The sequence below is a fragment of the Mobula hypostoma genome, chromosome X1 (genome assembly GCF_963921235.1).
Source record: "Mobula hypostoma chromosome X1, sMobHyp1.1, whole genome shotgun sequence".
NCBI classification, from domain to species: domain Eukaryota; kingdom Metazoa; phylum Chordata; class Chondrichthyes; order Myliobatiformes; family Myliobatidae; genus Mobula; species Mobula hypostoma.
Genome location: NC_086128.1, coordinates 8801396 through 8822759, shown reverse-complemented (window position 1 = coordinate 8822759; position 21364 = coordinate 8801396). Strand labels below are relative to the sequence as shown.

Sequence of the window (21364 nt, the reverse complement as noted above, 5' to 3'; positions counted from 1 at the left end):
TGTGGAGAAATGGAGGAACATTGTAGTGTACATCCACAAACCCATAAAGGTAGCAGAATAGGGTAATATGGCTGCTTTGGAACAAAAAGCACGTGTGGCACTTTCCTTAATAGGTAAGGCCCAGGGTATGAAAACATTGCATTTAGACTGGAACTGTAACCATAGCTCTGGCCACGTGACTTCATTGCAGCCTTTTTCCCTCTCCCTCTCCCTCCTCCACCCCCTTGCAGCCCCTGCTACTCTGTCTCAAATATTCCCTCTGTCCCATCCATCACTCTCTCTCTCTCTCGCCCAATTTGCAAACTTAAAACAAACTTGTTTTCCTATTTGCTCAATTCTGAAATTTTAATTGTTTTTGTTTCCACAGATGCTGCTGCATATTTGGGGTCTCCTCTTGGTATCTTCCTTGTCAAGTCCCCAGAGGTTTGGACATGTTTAAATACCATCACCTGTCATCCCACTGAAATCCACCTAGAATAGGCCCAGCTTGTTTAACTTATGTTAGCCCCTTCATCCTAGACCTCAACTGAATCAAACTGCTCTGCGTCATCCTCAATACAAATATTTCCCTTTCTTGACTGAAACTGCATGTAGTATGTGACATCTCTGCTACGGCTATTCGGGATCAGATTATTTGCCCTTGCAGAATTCACAAATCACCACCCAAAACTGAGATACAGAATGAATTCACTGTCATTGAACCTGTGAGAGAAAAAGTAAATCTTTACAGTTTTCTCTCAACTTGCAATTCTCGACACATGTACAGATAACATGTTTTTGCCTTACAGAATATTGAAAACAGATAGGAATGTAACTGCCCCAACTTTTTAATGTGGGAGCTACCTGTACTGCCCGGTTATGCCAAGACTCCATGAATTTATGCTCCTATCTCTTTGCATTGAAGGATAACTTTCCATTTGCCTTCCAAACTGCTACCTGCATATGCTTCATTTCCATGCACAGTTGAAGTCAGAAGTTTACATACACCTTAGCCAAATACATTTAAACTCAGTTTTTCACGATTCCTGACATTTAATCCTAGAAAACATTCCCTGTCTTAGGTCAGTTGGGACCACTACTTTATTTTAAGAATGTGAAATGTCAGAATAATAGTAGAGAGAATGATTTATTTCAGCTTTTATTTCTTTCATCACTTTCCCAGTGGGTCAGAAGTTTACATACACTTTGTTGATATTTGGTAGCATTGCCTTTAAGTTGTTTAACTTGGGTCAAACCTTTTGGATAGCCTTCCACAAGCTTCTCACGGTAAGTTGCTGGAATTTTGTTCCATTCCTCCAGACAGAACTGGTGTAACTGACATCAAAGTTGCTGGTGAACGCAGCAGGCCAAGCAGCATCTATAGGAAACGTCGACTGCACCTCTTCCTATAGATGCTGCTTGGCCTGCTGCGTTCACCAGCAACTTTGATGTATGTTGCTTGAATTTCCAGCATCTGCAGAATTCCTGTTGTTTGGTGTAACTGAGTCAGGTTTGTAGGTCTCCTTGCTCGCACGCGCTTTTTCAGTTCTGCCCACAAATTTTCTATTGGATTGAGGTCAGAAAATGATGTCAAGTCTGGTTCATCCTTGGGAGCAATTTCCAAACGCCTGAAGGTACCACGTTCATCTGTACAAACAATAGTATACAAGTATAAACACCATGGGACCACGCAACCGTCATACCGCTCAGGAAGGAGACGCATTCTGTCTCCTAGAGATGAACGTACTTTGGCGTAAAAAGTGCAAGTCAATCCCAGAACAACAGCAAAGGACCTTGTGAAGATGTTGGAAGAAACAGGTAGACAGGTATCTATACCCACAGTAAAACGAGTCCTATATTGACATAACCTGAAAGGCTGCTCAGCAAGGAAGAAGCCACTGCTCTAAAACCGCCATAAAAAAGCCAGACTACAGTTTGCAAGTGCACATGGGGACAAAGATCTTACTTTCTGGAGAAATGTTCTCTGGTCTGATGAAACAAAAATTGAACTGTTTGGCCATAATGACTATTGTTATGTTTGGATGAAAAAAGGGTGAGATTTGCAAGCCGAAGAACACCATCCCAACTGTGAAGCATGGGGGTGGCAGCATCATGTTGTGGGGGTGCTTTGCTTCAGGAGGGACTAGTGCACTTCTCAAAATAGATGGCATCATGAGGAAGGAAAATTATGTGGATATATTGAAGCAACATCTCAAGTCAGCAGCCAGGAAGTTAAAGCTCGGTCGCAAATGGGTCTTCCAAAAGGACAATGACCCCAAGCATACCTCCAAAGTTGTAGCAAAATTGCTTAAGGACAACAAAGTCAAGGTATTGGAGTGGCCATCACAAAGCCCTGACCTCAATCCGATAGAAAATTTGTGGGCAGAACTGAAAAAGCGTGTGTGAGAAGGAGGCCTACAAACCTGACTCAGTTACACCAGTTCTGTCTGGAGGAATGGAACAAAATTCCAGCAACTTACTGTGAGAAGCTTGTGGAAGGTTATCCAAAATATTTGACCCAAGTTAAACAACTTAAAGACAATGCTACCAAATACTAACAAAGTGTATGTAAACTTCTGACCCACTGGGAAAGTGATGAAAGAAATAAAAGCTGAAATAAATCATTCTCTCTACTATTATTCTGACATTTCACATTCTTAAAATAAAGTAAAGGTCCCAACTGACCTAAGACAGGGAATGTTTTCTAGGATTAAATGTCAGGAATTGTGAAAAACTGAGTTTAGTATTTGGCTAAGGTGTATGTAAACTTCTGACTTCAACTGTATGTTTGAGTTCAAAAGTCAGGAGGTTATGTTGCAACTTTATAAAACTCTAGTTAGGCCACATCTGGAGTATTGCACACAGTTCTGGTCGCCCCACCATTGGAAGGATGTTGAGGCTTTGGAGAGGGTGCAGAAGAGGTTTACAAGGATGCTGCCTGGTTTAGAGGGCATGCCGTAACAAGAGAGGCTGGATAAACTTGGGTTGTTTTCTCTAGAACGACGGAGGCTGAGGAGAGATCTGATAGAAGTTTATAAGATTATGAGAGGAATAGATAGAGTGGACAGAGAGTATCTGTTTCCCAGGGTTGACATGTCTAATACCAGAGGGCATGTTTTGAAGGTGAGGAAGGGTAGGTTCAAGGGGGATGTGGGGGTTAAGCTTTTTACTCAGAGAGTGGTGGAGGACTGGAAAACACTGCCTGGTATGGTGGTAGAGGCAAATGCATGAGACGCTTTTAAGAGACGTTTGGATAGGCACATTTATGTGAGGAAGATGGAGCGATATGGACATGGTGTAGGTAGGAGGGATTAGCATTTGGGTGTTTATGATTTGCTTTTTAGCCGGTTCAGCACAACATTGTAGGCGGAATGGCCCGTCATGTGCTGTACTCTTCTATGTTCTACTCTCAGAGCCCTGCAAACTGTTCTGTAGTTTCCCCACTTGAACAATATTCTACTCTTCTATTCAACTAAAGTGGATAACCTCAGATCTCCTCACATGAGGCTCTTTCTGCCAATATCTCCCTTGTATGCAAACCTATAGATATAGAGTATGTCCCTTTGCAAACTTTTTTTATGTTGTGGTTATGTTGAGTTCTTCTCTATATTTTCATCCCCCAGTGTTACTGGGATATTTTTAGGGTTTTCTAACATGAAGACCGTTACAAGATGTTTGTCCACAATCTCTGCCAATTCCCTGTTTCCTACTATTAATTCTCAGTAATCTTCTCTACAGAAGTGACCTTTGCTCTAGTAATGTTTTTCATTTTTAAGTACATGTAAGAGATCCTATTGTCTGGTTATTCTTTGTCATTCTCAAAACTGATTTTCATCCTCTGTTTTCTTAGCCATTCTTTATTAGTTGCTAAAATTTTTCCTGGCTTACCACTAATCTTTACCAACCTGAGATTCCACAGTCCACCGTCCACCATGGGAGTATTTATTTGTCAAGCAATATCACTGGGCTGTTTCTTGACATTTCTGGCGGCTCCCCTAGTTAATTATCATTCAACTAATCAGCAGCAGCTCAAATGGCTGTAATTTAGTTACCGTCTGGGAAAGGATTTGGAAGGAAACATCAACAGCATAGTTCTTGAAGAAAATAGTTTGGAGCTTTGATTGTTACACTTAATCCTTTGATAAAACTGACAGTGAAGGGGATATTAGTGTGAAACAATCCAGTAGTCAGAGAATTGGTGTCCTGTTGTTAAACAGGAGCAGTGGAGTCCACTGTTAATTATTGAAGTCAAGTTTCTGGCACTCCATTGCTGCAGAAATTAATCTGTACTCACAGCTAAGATGAAGAGCAGGGGGCAATTTACAGGGCTAATCCTAACCCTAATGTATTCTCAAGGAAAAGGGAGGGAAGGAGGTTAAGTTCATATGGTGTCCTTCCTGGATTGTTGTTGTTCGTCCATCGTACGTCGAGGAGGACCTCGACACCATTATGATGATGATGGTGTCGAGACTAGCGCATGATTTGGATTTAAGTGAGAGAGAGTTGCACAGCGTCAGCCTCACTCTCTCTTCCCAATTCCCATCTGGGTCCAGTGGCAAGACAGAGTCTAGACGGCTGGAGATGGGACTAGGCGCAGTGGATGACCAGGACGCCTTCTGTGTCCAGTTGTGCTCTACACGTTCCACGACGCTTGCAGAGACCGCCTTCTTGACCGTTGGACCTTCCATTGGTCTCGTCCGCTCAATCCGCCGGAGTCTGTCTTCACATGCTGCGATAGACAACTCCCTATCTCACCGAGGGTTTGAGATCCGTCGGCTACCCTCACCTGGTTTAGCCGGCTTGTCGAAGCCGTTGCCCGGGGTGTGGCCGCTGTCGTATGCAAACAGCTACGGGGAGCCACAGGTGAGAGCTGAGTGCCAGGTGGGGACCAAAGGTGGACTAACCGCCCTGAAAAGGACGCGACATGTTCCCCCACCAGAGGTGCTACCCCTCCCTGACACTCCATATACCTTCCTGGATAGAGAAGCTTGAAATGCCAGGCAGAACACTGCTGACAGTCACCCTCAGTGCCCCCATTTCAGTCCCCCATCCATGCAGTGTCCTCAAACTTGGAGTTCAGATCCTCCCCTCCAATCCCCCCCCGCCACATGAACCATCCCTCAAATGTACAGTTCCTCCACCCGAGTCCCAAGCCTTAGAGTGACCAGCCTTGGGTTCCTCTTTCCCAGAATCCCTATGTTCAAATTTCCTTGCTCTCAGAATCCAAGTGTTCAGTTTTTCTTATCTTTCTCCTGCTCTGGGAATATTTGCCTTTAAATTTCTTGGCTTCCTACCTTCAGCTTTGACCTCTCTTGGTTGCTTTCCTATTTCTTGGAATTGCTCACCCATCAATGGTGGCTCTACTGTCCCCACAGAAGTACTGAACACCAGGGAGCCCTGAACAACATCAGGAAAAGGCAACATGGCCAGTCATCACGGTTTGTAAGCATTCATATGACCAACCTGCCAGAAACGCCTCAGGTCTGATAGGGCTAATGCACAGTGAAGAAGGTACATTGCTTTGATTATACAAATAGAAAGCAAGATCTGATGCAAAAAAAAAGCTGCTCGTTGAGCCATGAAACCACAACTCTGACTTGGAGGAGTGATGGCATCGACTCCAGACTGAGAATGCTCACAAATTCCATCTGCTCTCACTTAGCTCAGGTCCACCTCTGACCCCATCCTTTACTTGATTTCTCTTTTTCCATCTCTATCTCAGCAGCCAATGTCCATTGTTAACCCTCAAACTCCTACGGCTGTCTCTACATGTCCTCCCACCCTTCTTCCTGCAAAAAGGCTGCAATCCATTGTCCTCCACTGTTGCATCAAGACACCACCTTCTGATTATCACCCTTTTCCCTCTGCCATGGTTTCCTTTCCACCATAGCTGAAAGTGCTCAGAGTCCCATTCCCCACACCTGTCGCCCCATCCAGAGCACGTTTCCCCTTATCCTTTCCATTCAGTAGATCATCTCCCATCAATTCCAATTTGATTATCACCACCGCACACATCTCCCAATCTACCCCCTTCACAATCTTGAAAAGGACTGTTCCCTCCACCACTCACTGGTTCATTTTTCAATCCTCATCTACATCCCAGCACCCTCTCACAATATTGTGTCAAGACACAACAACCCCCTCTCTCCCCATCATCCAGGGCCCAAACACTTCACCCACTTCTTCCAAACTGGTGGACCACAGTCGGTCCTCACAATATGGTCTCCTCTGCTGTGGAGAAACCAACTGCAGGCTGAGTGAGCACTTTGCAGGACCTCTATTCAGTCACGTCACTTCAGTTCTTTGCCCCATTAGCGGAGGAAACATTACTGTATCCGGAATCACAAGAGACTGTCTTGACGCCAGGCTTCCACACGAATTATCGACAACTCCTTGCACCCCCACAGACGTAGCTCGACCCGCCGAATTCCCCCGGTAGATCGTCCACTGCTCAAGAACATTTGCATAACTACCAAAGGGCTGACTCAGGCACAATGGGCCGATCGGCCTCCTTCTGCAGGGGTCAGATGGTTTTTTTTGCATTGGCTTTACATTCTTTGAACCTACCTTGACTTTGCAGTTTTGACGCACAGCTCTTGAGGTTAACAGGACGCCCGAGAACGTTTGAACTAGAAGCAAAGTGGAGACAGCCTCTCCGGTTCAGATATGCCACATCAAAGCCTCACAAAAAAAGTAAACAGGCGTGTGAAATCAACACTGTGTGACGTTTGTCCCGCACCCGGGCGTGTTCAAAAAGTTAATCTGAATGTGCCATTCCCATATGAACAGCATAATCTGTGCAAGATATCTTTAAGAAAGCATACACTTTTTCTCAAGTAGATCCGGTTGCAAACTCCCGGAGACTCGCACTGACCCAGGTCGTGACGCCTCCCATGTGAATGCAGTACTAACCTGTTCCTGCGAGCAAGCTTCCAGACTGACTTGTCCCTGCTACCAGCCGGCACAGAGTGACACACCTAAACGACAGCACAAGAGCTACGGGACTGCTGTTGCTGCCAAGGGAAGGAGGTGCTGGCCTTACGTGAGTCACTTTGGGTGAGAGCTTTGCTTGAGAACGTCCGCAGATCTGGCTGTACAGTGCGTGCTCACTTATGAAAAAGCAGGACACTGAGCCTGCCAAACCTCTTTATGCATGTCAGTGTTATCTGTCCAACCTAATTGTGTCGTACAGTGTACGTGTAGCGGCTGGCTGGTCACAGAATCTAGACCCCGAGGTTGTCATGGTGATGCTGAAGGCAGACTCAGTTTTAGCATCTAGTGTCTGCACTGAGGAATTCTGAGTCATACCTTTACAAAGTTGAAATTCACTTGCAAAAATTGCACTTTTTTCTCTTCACTGTCTTGAATACTTAATTTTGGGTGTTGTCTGGACCTAACTGATTTATTATTATTATCATCACATGTACCCACCTACAGTGGAAAACTGTTTTGCATGTCATCCAAAGAGCATTTCAAAATGAGATAGAAAAAAGGAAAAGCTATATAACAGAATGCCGAATATAGTGTAACAGTGCAGGTGGACAATAAGGTGAAAAGGCCGCCATGGGGTAAATTGAGAGATCAAGGGTTCATCTTTATTGTACACGAGGTCTGTTCAGTGATTTTAGAACAGCACTATAGAAGCTGTCTTTGAGCCTGGTGGGTGTGTTTTCAATGCTTTCTATGCTCTAGAGTGTTATGTGTTCTAACTCCAAAACATAAAACTAATTGAAAGGAAACACAGAGCCAGGAATGCACGCCGAAGTTTCATTTTTAATTTTAAGCGAGGCATGCGCATATAATATGGTCGTATGAGGACATATGGCATTGACGTATGTTTACATATTACCTGGAACTATTTAAATGAACAAGAATGCTTAATCAAACAATATATTTACGATGGGTGAGGGTGAAGGCCTCTGTCGGTCAGAGTCAACCATGCTAGCTGTCTAGACAAGCTTGGGCAGAATGATATGGGGAGCAAGCTGTTGCCCATGTAGCAAGCTCCCCCCCCCCCAACGCATCTGATGAGCTCAAATGAACGGCAGAGACCGATACAGTTTGACACCAGCAGCATTGCAGGAGTTGCCATTCAGCATTGATCTCAACGTAAGACTGCCGAGGGACTCCAGCTTCAGATTTTTCTCTCGAGGTTTGCTTTCAACCTCGGTATTGCTTTGCACTGTTGTAACTTTATATAATAATGATGTGGTTTTTGTCAGTTTTTCAGTCTTGGTTTGTCATGTGTCTCTGTGATATCATTCTGGAAAAACATTGTATCATTTCTTAATGCATACATTACTAAATAACAATAAAAGAGGACTGCGTGTCCTCATAGTCTAAAAAATCTAAAAAAAAGCCTTCCCCATGAGTGGGTGTAGCTGCAAGGCTGCAGAGGTTTGAGGTCAGAGTTTTCCTTCTCCTAGGTGGGCTGCCAACCACGGCTGACAAACCCCATATGCCCGAAGCGACCGGCTTTAAGATGCCAGTAACCTGCCTTGCCCCTTCTGTCATAAGAAGCGGTTCCACCAGACTTAGTAGCTAAGCCACATATGAAGGTCAGGAGCTGGACTTGGTCGTCAGAGGCCATCTGAGGTGCACACCATTGGGAGCATTTAATGGGTAGTGGGAGCTTGTCCCCATTACCACCACTGGGTATAACAACCTTAAGGAACCCTACAATATTACTCAAATATTACTGAAATTTTAAATACCCAACATGGGGAAGAGAGAATGACTGTGGTAAGAGTGGTGTTTTATTATGCTGGCTACTTTCTAGAGGCAGCGAGAAACATAGACAGAGTCCACGGAAGGTAGGTCTTTGTCATGGACTGAGCTGTATCTACAGTTTCTTGCTGTGTTGGGCTATTTGCCTGTGATGTTGCTACAAGCAAGTTTTTCATTGTAGCTCATTGTACTGGGCACATGACAAGGAACCTGATTGACCCGTGACTGTGCAATTTGCTCTGTGACAGTTACCGTATTCCCTGTGCTGCCTCTCTGTAGGGCTTAATGGGGTTGAACAGAGACCAGTGTGGGTTGTCCCACAGAACAGGTGGCTCCCAACTTGTGGCCAGGGCGGGGGCAGTTATGTTCTGAGGAATCCAGGCTGTGTTACGACTTCCCAGAACATGAAGCCATATTGTCTGCAACACTGAGGAAAGCAGGTTGAAAAACAAATCGTGTTTTCTCATTTACTTTTCTTTCTCCCTAACATTTTGTAAGAGTGATTTTTATTCTGTATATTAAAGTTTAGTGAAGTGATTTTCAGATTCTGCGAGGGTAGATTTCTGTAACCCGAACGGCCGTAAAGTGAGAGTTACCTTTTGTGGATATAGTACACTCAGCAGCAGTTTGCAAATCTGCAAGAAATCCAAGTAAATTAAGGATTTGTCCACTTTATTTAAAGCCTTTGCTAAATTATTGGAGTTGGATAAAAAAATTGATTGACTGGATTGAAGGTCACATGATTTAGAACATGGGCCAGTAAGTACAGACAAGAACTTGCTCTTTGGCCCACAACGTCTGCACCAAACCCCATGTCGAACTTTAGCTTCTCCCTGCTTCAGTCTGGTGTCAAAATACTTGGATATGGCCAAGTGCAGAGAGAGAAAGAGACATTGAAGCAGGTTAACAGTTCACTGACTTTAATGAGAATTGTTGCAGAGTTTAAAGGAAAAGAAAAACCATAAATGCTAGGTCAACAGGGCCATTATCTGAAGCGCTCGAGTTGAAAGTTAAATGCCATTACTGTAGCTGGAAGAATAGCTAAATACTAAATGAACACCACTCCTTTACAGTGTCCATCAAAATGATAGGCCACTTTCCCAGACAAGGATGCGGGTAAGCAGGGAGTGCAAGTGTTGTTGGCTTTTAGTTAAGTCTTGACAAGGCTAGAATGGAAAGAAGGGAGTTAAATGATACCAGAATGAAACACTAATTCGCTGGAACCTGCATACTGATGCGTGCGATTGGGGAACTTGTTCCGCAGAGCGCTTACACGGGTGCACAGACCTCACAGCAGAGTCCTTGGCTGTGACAGATGTTCTAACTTGCTTTAAGACGGCCACTATTATCTCGGTACCTAAGAAAAACAAGGCATTATGCCTTAATGGCTACTACACAGAATCTTTGACATCTACCAACATGAAGTGCTTCAAGAGGCTAATCGTGGCACACATTAACTCCAGGCTCCCAGACAATCTCAACCCACTGTAATTTGCCTAATGCTGAAATAGGTCTATGGTTGATGTTACCTCCAAGACCCTAAACTCATCTCTGAAGCACTTGGATAATAAAAACACCCATGTTAGATTATTGTTTATTGACTGCAGTTCCACCTGCAATGGTATAATTCCAAGCAAGCTCATCTCCATACTCCTAAACCTGGAACTCAGCCCTGCCCTTTGCATTTGGATCCTTGACTTCCTGTCCAACAGACCACAATCAGTATGGATAGGCAGCAATACCGCTGTCATGATTATTCTAAACACTTATACTCCAACCACGTTGACGCCACAGCAAAGAAAGCTCACCAACGCTTCTTCCTCCTTAGGAGGATAAAGAAATTTGGCATGTCTCCTTTGGCCCTCAACAATTTCTATTGATGCACCAGAGAAAGCATCTAATCCAGATGCATCATGGTTTGGTATGGCAGCTGCTCTGCCAGTGACCGTAAGAAACTGCAGAGAGTTGCGAATACAGCTCAGCAAATCATGGAAAATCAGCCTCCTCAATACAATAAGAAGGACTCCTCCTCACTTTCTGCTTTCCACAGGGATCGCTCCCTATGCGACTCCCATTCGTCCGTCCCCAGTGATCTCCCACCTGGCACTTATCTTTGCAAGTAGATCAAGTGCTACACCTGCCCCTACACCCTCTCCCCCACTGCCACTCAGGGCCCCAAACAATCCTTCCAGGTGAGGTGACACTTCACCTGTGAGTCTGTTGGGATTTTATACTGTGTCCAGTGCTCCCGGAGTGGCCTCCTGTATATCTGTGAGAGCGGCATAGATCGGGAGACTGCTTCACCGTGCACCAACGCTCCATCCACCAGAACAAGCGGGATCTCCCAGTGGCCACCCATTTTAATTCCACTTCCCATTCCCATTCTGATATGTCAATCTGTGGCCTCCTCAACTCGTCTGGGTAGCCTCCAACCTGATGGCATGAACATTGATTTCTTGAACTTCCGGTAATGCCCCCCACCTTCACCATTCCCCATTCCCTTTTCCCTCTCTCACTTTATCTCCTTGCCTCCCCATTGCCTCCTTCTGGTGCCTCTCCCCACCTTTTCTTTCTACCGCGGCCTTCTGTCCTCTCCTATCAGATTCCCCCTTCTCCAGCCCTGTATCTCTTTCACCAATCAACTTCCCAGCTCTTTACTTCATCCCTTCCCCTCCTGGTTTCACCGATCACCTTGTGTTTCTCTCTCCCCTCCCTCTACCTTTTAAATCTACTCCTCAGCTTTTTTTCTCCAGTCCTACTGAAGGGTCTTGGCCTGAAACGTCAAGTGTTTACTCTTTTCCCTAGATGCTGCCTGGCCTGCTGAGTTCCTCCAACATTTTGTGTGTGTTGCTTGAGTTTCCAGCATCTGCAGATCTTCTATTGACTCCTACGTCTCCTGTCTGCCTGCGCTGCAGTTTCTCTGTACTGTAACACTTTATTCTGCGTTCTGTTATTGTTTTGCTTGTACTGTACTACCTTAATGTGACGTTGTAATGAACTGATCTGTATGAACAGTATGCAAGACAAGTTTTTCATTGTACATCGATCCAGGTGACAATAAAAACCTAGTTACCAATTTACTATATCTCTTCTGCTTGTACGTGGTCCATAGCTGTTCATTCCCTAGGTATTCATGTGTCTATCTAGCAGTCTTTTAAATATCATTTTTCTATCTGATTCCTCTACTACTCCTGGTAGGACATACCAGGCACCTACCACTTTCTATGTAAGGAAAAACACACCCCCCACATTTCCTTAAAACTTTCCCTTCTCACCTTAAATGCACGTCTATAGTATTTGACATTTCTACCCTGGGAAAAAGATTCTGATTACTTACCCTATCTATGCCTCTCAATTTTATGAGCTTCTATCAGGTCTTCCTTCAGCTTTGAACACTCCAGAGTTAACAGCACAAGCTTGTCCAACCTTTCCTCACAGCTCATATCCTTTAATCTACTACTACATCCTGGTAAACCTTTTCGGTAGCCTTTCCTTATTTATACCTCTGAATTTTAAACATTTACATAAGGTTGTCCCTTATTCTTGTACTTTAAGGAACCTCCCCCTTTAACTCAGGCCTTCTGGTACTGACAATGTCCTTGTAAGTCTTTTCTGCACGCTTTGCATTTTAAACACATCTTTCCTATAACAGATGACCAAAACTGTGTGGCCTCACCAACAGCTTATACAATTGCAACTCCTATACCCAATGCCCTGACTGATACAGGCCAATGTGCTAAACACCTTCCTGTAATGCTGCTTTCAATGAACTGTGTACTTGTATTCCTACGGGCCTCTGTTCCGTTACACACTTACAGTCAATATTAAAGCAGAGTAGTTAAATATGACCTCACCTCGTCTCACCGATCACCTCCTAGCTCGTTTGCCTCTCCCTCTCCCACCTTCTTCTGGCTTCTGCTCCCTTCCTTTCCTGTCCTAGTGACGGGTCTCAGCCGAAAAGGTTGACTGTTTATTCCCCTCCATTGATGCTGAGTTCCTCCAGCATTTTGTGTGTGTTGCTCAAGTTTTCCAGCATCTGCAGAATCTCTTCTGTTTATAGTTAGATTCTTGGTGAGAAGTTAGCAGAGGGAGGAGGGAATGTGGAGCCGAGGTTAACTAAGATCTTATGAAATGGCAGGGCAGAGTCAAGGGGTGAACCCCTTGCTACAGGTCGCATGTGTCCATGTGCTAGCAGCCTTGGTGGAGGCCCAGTGTCCAAGTTTGGCACGACAGGATGGAGAGATGGTGGTTCAAACACCGTACTGCTTCATCTTTGTATATCAGGCAGAAGCTGGATTGTGTCTCTCATTCAGGAAAGCCTTTCAACTAAAGGGCGACCTCTCAGAGGCACAAGAAAGGTCAGAGGCAGGGGTCACATGACTAGCTTGCTCCATTTGGGCACCTTGGCTGAATCCTTTTTTATCCATTGTCTTGGGCACTGGGAGGGTAACCATGGCGCCTCTGGTACAGGAGTCACAGTGGTTGGGAGTGCATACTAATACCTAGGCCTCTGCCCACAATGAGGCCTGAAATTTCTGAACCTCCCCCAACCCCAGACCTTTCCTTCTCCTCCCTTCAACTATAACAGTGAGTGATTTAAGCAAGAGTGAGACTTAGAGCAATAGAGCATGGATACAGGCCCTTCATTTCAATCATGGTGCCTCACAGCTAGTCCCAACTTCTTGTGTTCAGTCCATAGTCCTCTAAGCCCTGTCCCTCCATGTACCTATCTCAGTGCTTCTTAAATGATGCTATTGTACCTACCTCAACCACTTCTTCTGACAGCTGATTCTATATATTCACCACACTGCATGAAAAAGTTGCCCCTCAGGTCCCTTTTAAGTCTTTCTCCTCTTACCCTAAATCTATTCCCCCAGGTTTTGGAACCTACCCCCGGGGAAAAGACTGTTACCATCCACCTTATCTATGCCTCTGATAATTTTAAGTTCTTCTATAGTGTCACCCCTACATTTGCCACGGTACAGGTAGTGTAGCAGTTAGTGCGACGCTATTACAGCTCAGGGCATCGGAGTTCAGAGTTCAATCCCAGCATCCTCTTCAGGGAGTTTGTACGTCCTCCCCGTGGAATGCGTGAGTTTCCTCCGGGTGCTCCGATTTCCTCCCACAGTCCAAACACTTACCGGTTCACAGGTTAACTGGTCATTGTAAATTGTCCCGCGATTAGCCTGGGGTTAAATCGGGGGTTGCTGGCAGAGTGGGTCAAAGTGCAGGAAGGGCTATATCTCAATAAATAAAACTAAAGATTCCAAGGAATAAAGACCTAGTCTGGTCAGCCTCTCCCTTTAACTCGGGCTTTGTGGCTTAGGCTGATTTTCTGCTGACCCAATATACAGGCCCCTCAGGATGCAGCACAACCCATGGACTGTAGGTCAGGTTCATTTCGTGGGAACACAACTCATGCAAACAAAAAAATCCACAGTGGTTTCCCATCCCAATGTACCATGGGAACCAATCCACTGTCAGTGCTGAACGTTTCAAACAGACTACAAGCTGAGAACGAAATTCAGAAGTACTTGTTTTTGCATAAACAGGTTTTTCTGCATTCCTGCTTTGTAAAAGTAACAGGTGATCATGTTAAACAACAAGGTGGCTCCACTAAACGTGACTCTGACAAAAAGTAGTGGATACGGCTCAGTCCATTACGGGTAAAGCCCTCCCCACCATTGAGCACATCTACATGGAGCGTTGTTGCAGGAAAGCAGCATCCATCATCAGGGACTCCCACCACCCAGGACATGCTCTCTCCTCGCTGCTGCCATTGGGATGAAGGTACAAGAGCCTCAAGACTCACACCACCAGGTTCAGGAGCAGTTATTACCCGTCAGCCATCAGTGGGGATAACGTAACTCAACTTCACTCGCCCCATCACTGAACTGTTCCCACAACCTAGGACTCTTTATTTCATGGTCTCAATATTTATTGTTTATTTATTTATGATTATTACTTATTATTTTTGTCTTTCTTTTTGTATTTGCACCATTGGTTGTCTCTTGCATATTGGTTGTTTGTCATAGTCATAGTCATAGTTATACTTTATTGATCCCGGGGGAAAATTGGTTTTCGTTACAGTTGCACCACAAATAATTAAATAGTAATAAAAGCATAAATAGTTAAATAGTAATATGTAAATTATGTCAGGAAATAAGTCCAGGACCAGCCTATTGGCTCAGGGTGTCTGACCCTCCAAGGGAAGAGTTGTAAAGTTTGATGGCCACAGGCAGGAATGACTTCCTATGATGCTCTGTGCTGCATCTCGGTGTTGTCCACCGTTGGGTGCAGTCTTTCATTAGTTCTATTGTGTTTCTTGTATTTCCTGTCAATGCCTGCAAGAAATTGAATCTCAGGCCCATTTATGGTGACATGTATGTATTTTGATAATAAGTTTACTTTGAACTTTAAACTTACTGAGTATGGCTTTGTCCTCAGCAGCATTCAATAGTCCCAGGAGAAGCACTTGTTGACATGTTAGACTGCTGATAAACTCAAACGTTTACCTTTCTCTGCAGCAGCATCTCTGTTCTGCCAGTAGTTGGACATCAAACTTCCTTGCATCAGGCAGATGGAAATGGTAGAAACAAGAGGCTCTGTCAGTCAGATTGTTATAAGTGTGATGTCTGTACAGAATACATAGAAACATAGAAACATAGAAAATAGGTGCAGGAGTAGGCCATTCGGCCCTTCGAGCCTGCACCGCCATTTATTATGATCATGGCTGATCATCCAACTCAGAACCCCGCCCCAGCCTTCCCTCCATACCCCCTGATCCCTTTAGCCACAAGGGCCATATCTAACTCCCTCTTAAACATAGCCAATGAACTGGCCTCAACTGTTTCCTGTGGCAGAGAATTCCACAGATTCACCACTCTCTGTGTGAAGAAGTTTTTCCTCATCTCCGTCCTAAAAGGCTTCCCCTCTATCCTCAAACTGTGACCCCTCGTTCTGGACTTCCCCAACATCGGGAACAATCTTCCTGCATCTAGCCTGTCCAATCCCTTTAGGATCTTATACGTTTCAATCAGATCCCCCCTCAATTTTCTAAATTCCAACGAGTACAAGCCCAGTTCATCCAGTCTTTCTTCATATGAAAGTCCTGCCATCCCAGGAATCAATCTGGTGAACCTTCTTTGTACTCCCTCTATGGCAAAGATGTCTTTCCTCAGATTAGGGGACCAAAACTGCACACAATACTCCAGGTGTGGTCTCACCAAGGCCTTGTACAACTGCAGTAGTACCTCCCTGCTCCTGTACTCGAATCCTCTCGCTATGAATGCCAGCATACCATTCGCCTTTTTCACCGCCTGCTGTACCTGCATGCCCACTTTCAATGACTGGTGTATAATGACACCCAGGTTTCGTTGCACCTCCCCTTTTCCTAATCGGCCACCATTCAGATAATAATCTGTTTTCCTATTTTTGCCACCAAAGTGGATAACTTCACATTTACCCACATTAAATTGCATCTGCCATGAGTTTGCCCACTCACCCAACCTATCCAAGTCACCCTGCATCCTCTTAGCATCCTCCTCACAGCTAACACTGCCGCCCAGCTTCCTGTCATCCGCAAACTTGGAGATGCTACATTTAATTCCCTCGTCTAAGTCATTAATATATATTGTAAACAACTGGGGTCCCAGCACTGAGCCTTGCGGTACCCCGCTAGTCACTGCCTGCCATTCTGAAAAGGTCCCAATTATTCCCACTCTTTGCTTCCTGTCTGCCAACCAATTCTCTATCCACATCAATACCTTACCCCAATACTGTGTGCTTTAAGTTTGCACACTAATCTCCTGTGTGGGACCTTGTCAAAAGCCTTTTGAAAATCCAAATATGCCAGATCCACTGGTTCTCCCCTATCCACTCTACTAGTTACATCTTCAGAAAATTCTATGAGATTCGTCAGACATGATTTTCCTTTCACAAATCCATGCTGACTTTGTCCGATCATTTCACCGCTTTCCAAATGTGCTGTTATCACATCTTTGAAAACTGACTCTAGCATTTTCCCCACCACCGATGTTAGGCTAACCGGTCTATAATTCCCCGGTTTCTCTCTCCCTCCTTTTTTAAAAAGTGGGGTTACATTAGCCACCCTCCAATCCTCAGGAACTAGTCCAGAATCTAACGAGTTTTGAAAAATTATCACTAATGCATCCACTATTTCTTGGGCTACTTCCTTAAGCACTCTAGGATGCAGACCATCTGGCCCTGGGGATTTATCTGCCTTCAATCCCTTCAATTTACCTAACACCACTTCCCTACTAACATGTATTTCACTCAGTTCCTCCATCTCACTGGACCCTCTGTCCCTTACTATTTCTGGAAGATTATTTATGTCCTCCTTAGTGAAGACAGAACCAAAGTAATTATTCAATTGGTCTGCCATGTCCTTGCTCCCCATAATCAATTCACCCGTTTATGTCTGCAGGGGACCTACATTTGTCTTTACCAGTCTTTTCCTTTTTACATATCTATAAAAGCTTTTACAGTCCGTTTTTATGTTCCCCGCCAGTTTTCTCTCATAATCTTTTTTCCCCTTCCTAATTAAGCCCTTTGTCCTCCTCTGCTGAACTCTTGAATTTCTCCCAGTCCTCAGGTGAGCCACTTTCTCTGGCTAATTTGTATGCTACTTCTTTGGAATTGATACTATCCCTAATTTCTCTTGTCAGCCACGGGTGCACTACCTTCCTTGATTTATTCTTTTGCCAAACTGGGATGAACAATTGTTGTAGTTCATCCATGCAACCTTTAAATGCTTGCCATTGCATATCCACCGTCAATCCTTTAATACAGAGGCTATATTACAATATGACCGTCCTTTAATAATTTCATTATGTGCCATGCTGTATTTCGATTCTTCTTGGTGTTTGTTTAGGTTTTAGTAAAATTTTTAATACAGTTGAGTGACTTTGCTCTGGGAGTCTGAGCTGGTTTGCTCCCCAGACAGATTCAGGCTGAAGTCAGAGTACTGTATCAGAAACTACACCACCATTGGTGGAATGGGTCCTTTCCAACAGGCTGTGAGATGAAAAAGCTGAAAATGGAGAAAATAATCATTGACTTCCAACACTTCTTTTACAGTTTATTTTTAAAAGTCTCCTTCAAGTGCATGTGATTGTATCTACCCACAGCAATTTTGTCTGCTTAATTCTTCAGAGCTCATTTTATAAACTGATTTAAAGTGTGTGAATGTTACAGGAGTTTTAAGGTATTGCACCAAGTGCGGCAATTTGGGAATTCCTTTTCACACAAGAGAGAAAAAAAAATGGGAGAGGGAGAGATCAAAAGGAGGAGAGAGAATGTGTGAGTGATGGAATGAGGAAATGAAAGGACATTTTGATATTTGTGCCTCAGGGAACAGGAGGCAACTAAAGAAACTATTCTGTTTTGTTTTTTTATATATGCCTCAGGGAATAGGAGGCAACTAAAGAAACTATTCTGTTTTGTTTGCTGGGAAATAAGGTTACAGGATCCTTTAAGGGACAGTTGAACTTGTTGGGTTCAACCTCTTCGCAGAGAGGTTTGCTGGTGCTTTTGGGAATGATTTTAAACTAATTTAGCAGGGAAATGAGACCGAATATATGTATGCTAGGGTAAGGAGTGTAGCCAAGTATAGAAGGAAAACTAAGTTAGCCCAGCAGGCAGGGCAAACATGTGAGACTTGGAAGGCTAAAATGTATTTTGTTTTAATGCAAGGAGCTTGACTGGTAAAGGAGATGAACTTGAGTACTGATCAGCACATAGGATTATGATATTGTTGCTATTACAGAAACAAGATTAAAAGGGTAGTACTGGCAATTCAGTATTTCAGGGTATAGAATCCTCAGGCCTAATGGGTGCAGAGGGATGCGAAAGAGGACAGAGCATTGCGACATCAATTACTGTGGGAATGAGAGAAGTATCCTAGACTCCAGGTTCCCAACCTGGGATCCATAGACCCCTTGCTTAATGGTATTGGTTCATGGCATAGAAAAGGTTGGGAACCCCTGTCCTAGAAGGTTCTTCAAATGAGGCCAAATGGGTAGAGCTTAGGGAAGAAAAAGAGTATACTACAGGTCTGTTAAAATACCACAGGAGATAGAAGGGCAGATAAGTAGAAAATCACAAAGGGATGCAAGGGTAAAAGGCTCAGGGTGGGGAGCGGGTGGAATTTCCAAAGTGCGACCAGCAGTGGTTTTTGGACCAGTACACTGGAAAAGGGGAAGTACTGGACTTAATCTTAGGGAATGAAACCAGGCAGGTGGCTATCCTGTCTGTGTTCTCTAGGAGGCAATGGATGACATCCAAAACAGGTGAGACTGATGTCACTTGGCATTCAGAATGTATTAATTCAACATCCAGCATTGGCATAGCAGGAGAAGAGAGTGATAGAGATGGTTGTCTCCCTGACTGGAGACCTCTGACTATTAGTGTGCCGCAGAGAACAGTCCATGTTCCAAGCCTTCCACGGTAATACTTCCAAACTCTTCCTGCACTAGATTGACCACTGCATTGGGGCTGTTCATTGCACTCATGCTGAGCTTATCAATTTCAGCAACTTTGCCTCCAACTTCCACCCTGCCCTTAAATTCACTTGGTCCATTTATGACACCTCTCTCTCCCCTTTCTCGATCTCTCTGTCTCCATATTTAGAGACAAACTGCCTACCAACAACACTTATAAAGCTACTGAATCCCACAGTTATCTCAACTATACCTCTTCCCACCCTGTCTCCTGTAAAAATGCTATTCCCTTTTCTCAGTTGCTTTGTCTCCACCACATCTGTTCCCACAGCGTGCCTTTCCTTTCCAGGACATCAGAGATGTCCTCCTCCTTTAAAGAATGGGGTTTCCCTTCCTCCACTATTGATGCTGTCCTCACCTGTATCTCACCATAGAGTTGCTTTTGTTCTCACCTATCACCCCATGCAGACATCCCACCTCTCCCAGAAGTTCCAGGAGACTCCCGCATATTGATAGTGGCTCCCTGATGCCCGCAAATTATATACAATATCCTGGAAATCGATTTTTTTGAGAGAGAGCGCGAGAGAGCGAGTGAGAGCGCACCATGGCAGAGTGTTCCAAAAAAACAAAATATAAAACGTACGTCACCCCAGACTACCCTAAAGTGTACCCCTGCCTAATAGGAGTCAAAATAATGACAGTGTTGCTCGCTGCACTGTTTGCAACAGTGACTTTTCTTTTGCCCATGGTGGGTTAAGACTATAAAAGACATGTTGAGGTGAGTTTAACAGGTGTCATTCGTTCATTAGTGTAGCTAACGTTATTTAAACTAGCTGGCTAGCTGCTAAGGAGCTACTCTACTGCAGACATCCCATCTCTGCCGGAAGTTCCAGGAGTCTCCCGCAAATTGATGGTGCTACCTCCCTGAAATGAGTTTTTGCAGGGTGGGATGTCTGCCCATGAGACTCTGCATCCAACACATTATTCTCTGCAACTTCTACCATCTTCAACAGGACCCTACCTCCAAACACATCTTTATACCTCCCCTCCACTTTCTGCTTTCTGCAGGAATCACTCCCTCCATGACTCCCTTGTCCATTTATCTTTCCCTACTAAGCTTCCTCCTGGCACGTATCCCTACAAGTGACAGAAATGCTACACCTGGCCATTCACCTCCTCCCTCATCTCCATTCAGGGCCCTAAACAGTCCTTCCAGGTGAGGCAATACTTCACCCGTGAATCTGTTGGGATCATCTATTGTATTTAGTGCTCCCAATGCGGCCCCCTCTACATTGGTGAGACCCAACAAAAATTGGGGGACCACTTTGTTGAGCACCTTCTGCTCCATCTGCCGAAAGTGGAATTCTTCCCCGTTCTTCCATTCCCTGCTCTGGCCTCTTAACTCTTCTCCTCACCTGCTTATCACTTCCCCCCATACCCCTCCTTCCCTTTCTCCCATGGTCCACTCTCCTCTGCTATCAGATTCCTTCCCTCTCCAGCCACCTCTCCTTTCCCACCTATCACCTTCGAGCTATCCTGCTTCCCCCCCCCCCCAACACCTTTTTTATTCTGGCATCTCTCCCCTTCTTTTCCAGTCCCGAAGAAGAGTCTCGGCCCAAAACGTTGACTGATTATTCATTTGCATAGTTTCCGCCTGTCCTGTGTTCCACCAGCATTTTGTGTGTGTCTCTTATCATTTTACTAACAAGCTCTGAAAGATTAACATTTACAGCTCACATCACATGCTTGTCAGATTGCACAATTTAGTCAACATTTAATTAAATCTAACTTGCTGACAAAATCCCATTAGTCGTAACTGGATTACTAATTATTTAATATCATGACTGACTAACATTATGGACAACACTGCTGTAGTAAGAGCACAAAACTTGACCAAATGAAGTCATGAGTGTGCCTCATTGCAAGATCCTGGTGCAGTGCTAGTTCAGACAACAAGTTAAAATCATGCCTTCTCCCCACCTATCAATCCCACCGGTGATGGACACCAGGAATAAAGAAGGAAAATGCTGAACACTTCCCCATTTGTGGAAGGACCCTGGGGGAGGTCAGGGTGGACATTGAGATGTTTCCACAAGTCAGAGTCTCCAATGGGGGGGGGGGGGTCATGGCTGTAAAGATTAGGGGTTGGTCATTTAAAACTGAGATGTTTAGGAGCGGAGAGTAGTGAATGTCTGGAA

At 44.5% G+C, this 21364-nt stretch overlaps 1 protein-coding gene and 1 long non-coding RNA gene across 4 annotated transcripts in view; one reads left to right on the top strand and one right to left on the bottom strand.

Annotated features, from left to right (window-relative positions):
* Positions 1-7103, bottom strand: part of LOC134340508 (transmembrane ascorbate-dependent reductase CYB561) — a 30286-nt gene extending 23183 nt beyond the window's left edge. The window contains exon 1 of one of the 2 annotated variants that reach the window (XM_063037823.1): positions 6892-7103. The gene's annotated coding sequence lies outside the window, so the exon portion shown is untranslated. Of the gene's footprint in view, positions 1-6546; positions 6858-6891 lie in introns of those variants that run through there. The other variant, XM_063037822.1, reaches the window with a different exon arrangement.
* LOC134340510 (uncharacterized) overlaps positions 6904-21364 on the top strand; it is a 28835-nt gene continuing 14374 nt past the window's right edge. Inside the window, exon 1 of one of the 2 annotated variants that reach the window (XR_010016567.1) lies at positions 6904-7021. This is a non-coding gene — a long non-coding RNA (uncharacterized LOC134340510). Of the gene's footprint in view, positions 7036-21364 lie in introns of both variants that reach the window. The other variant, XR_010016566.1, reaches the window with a different exon arrangement.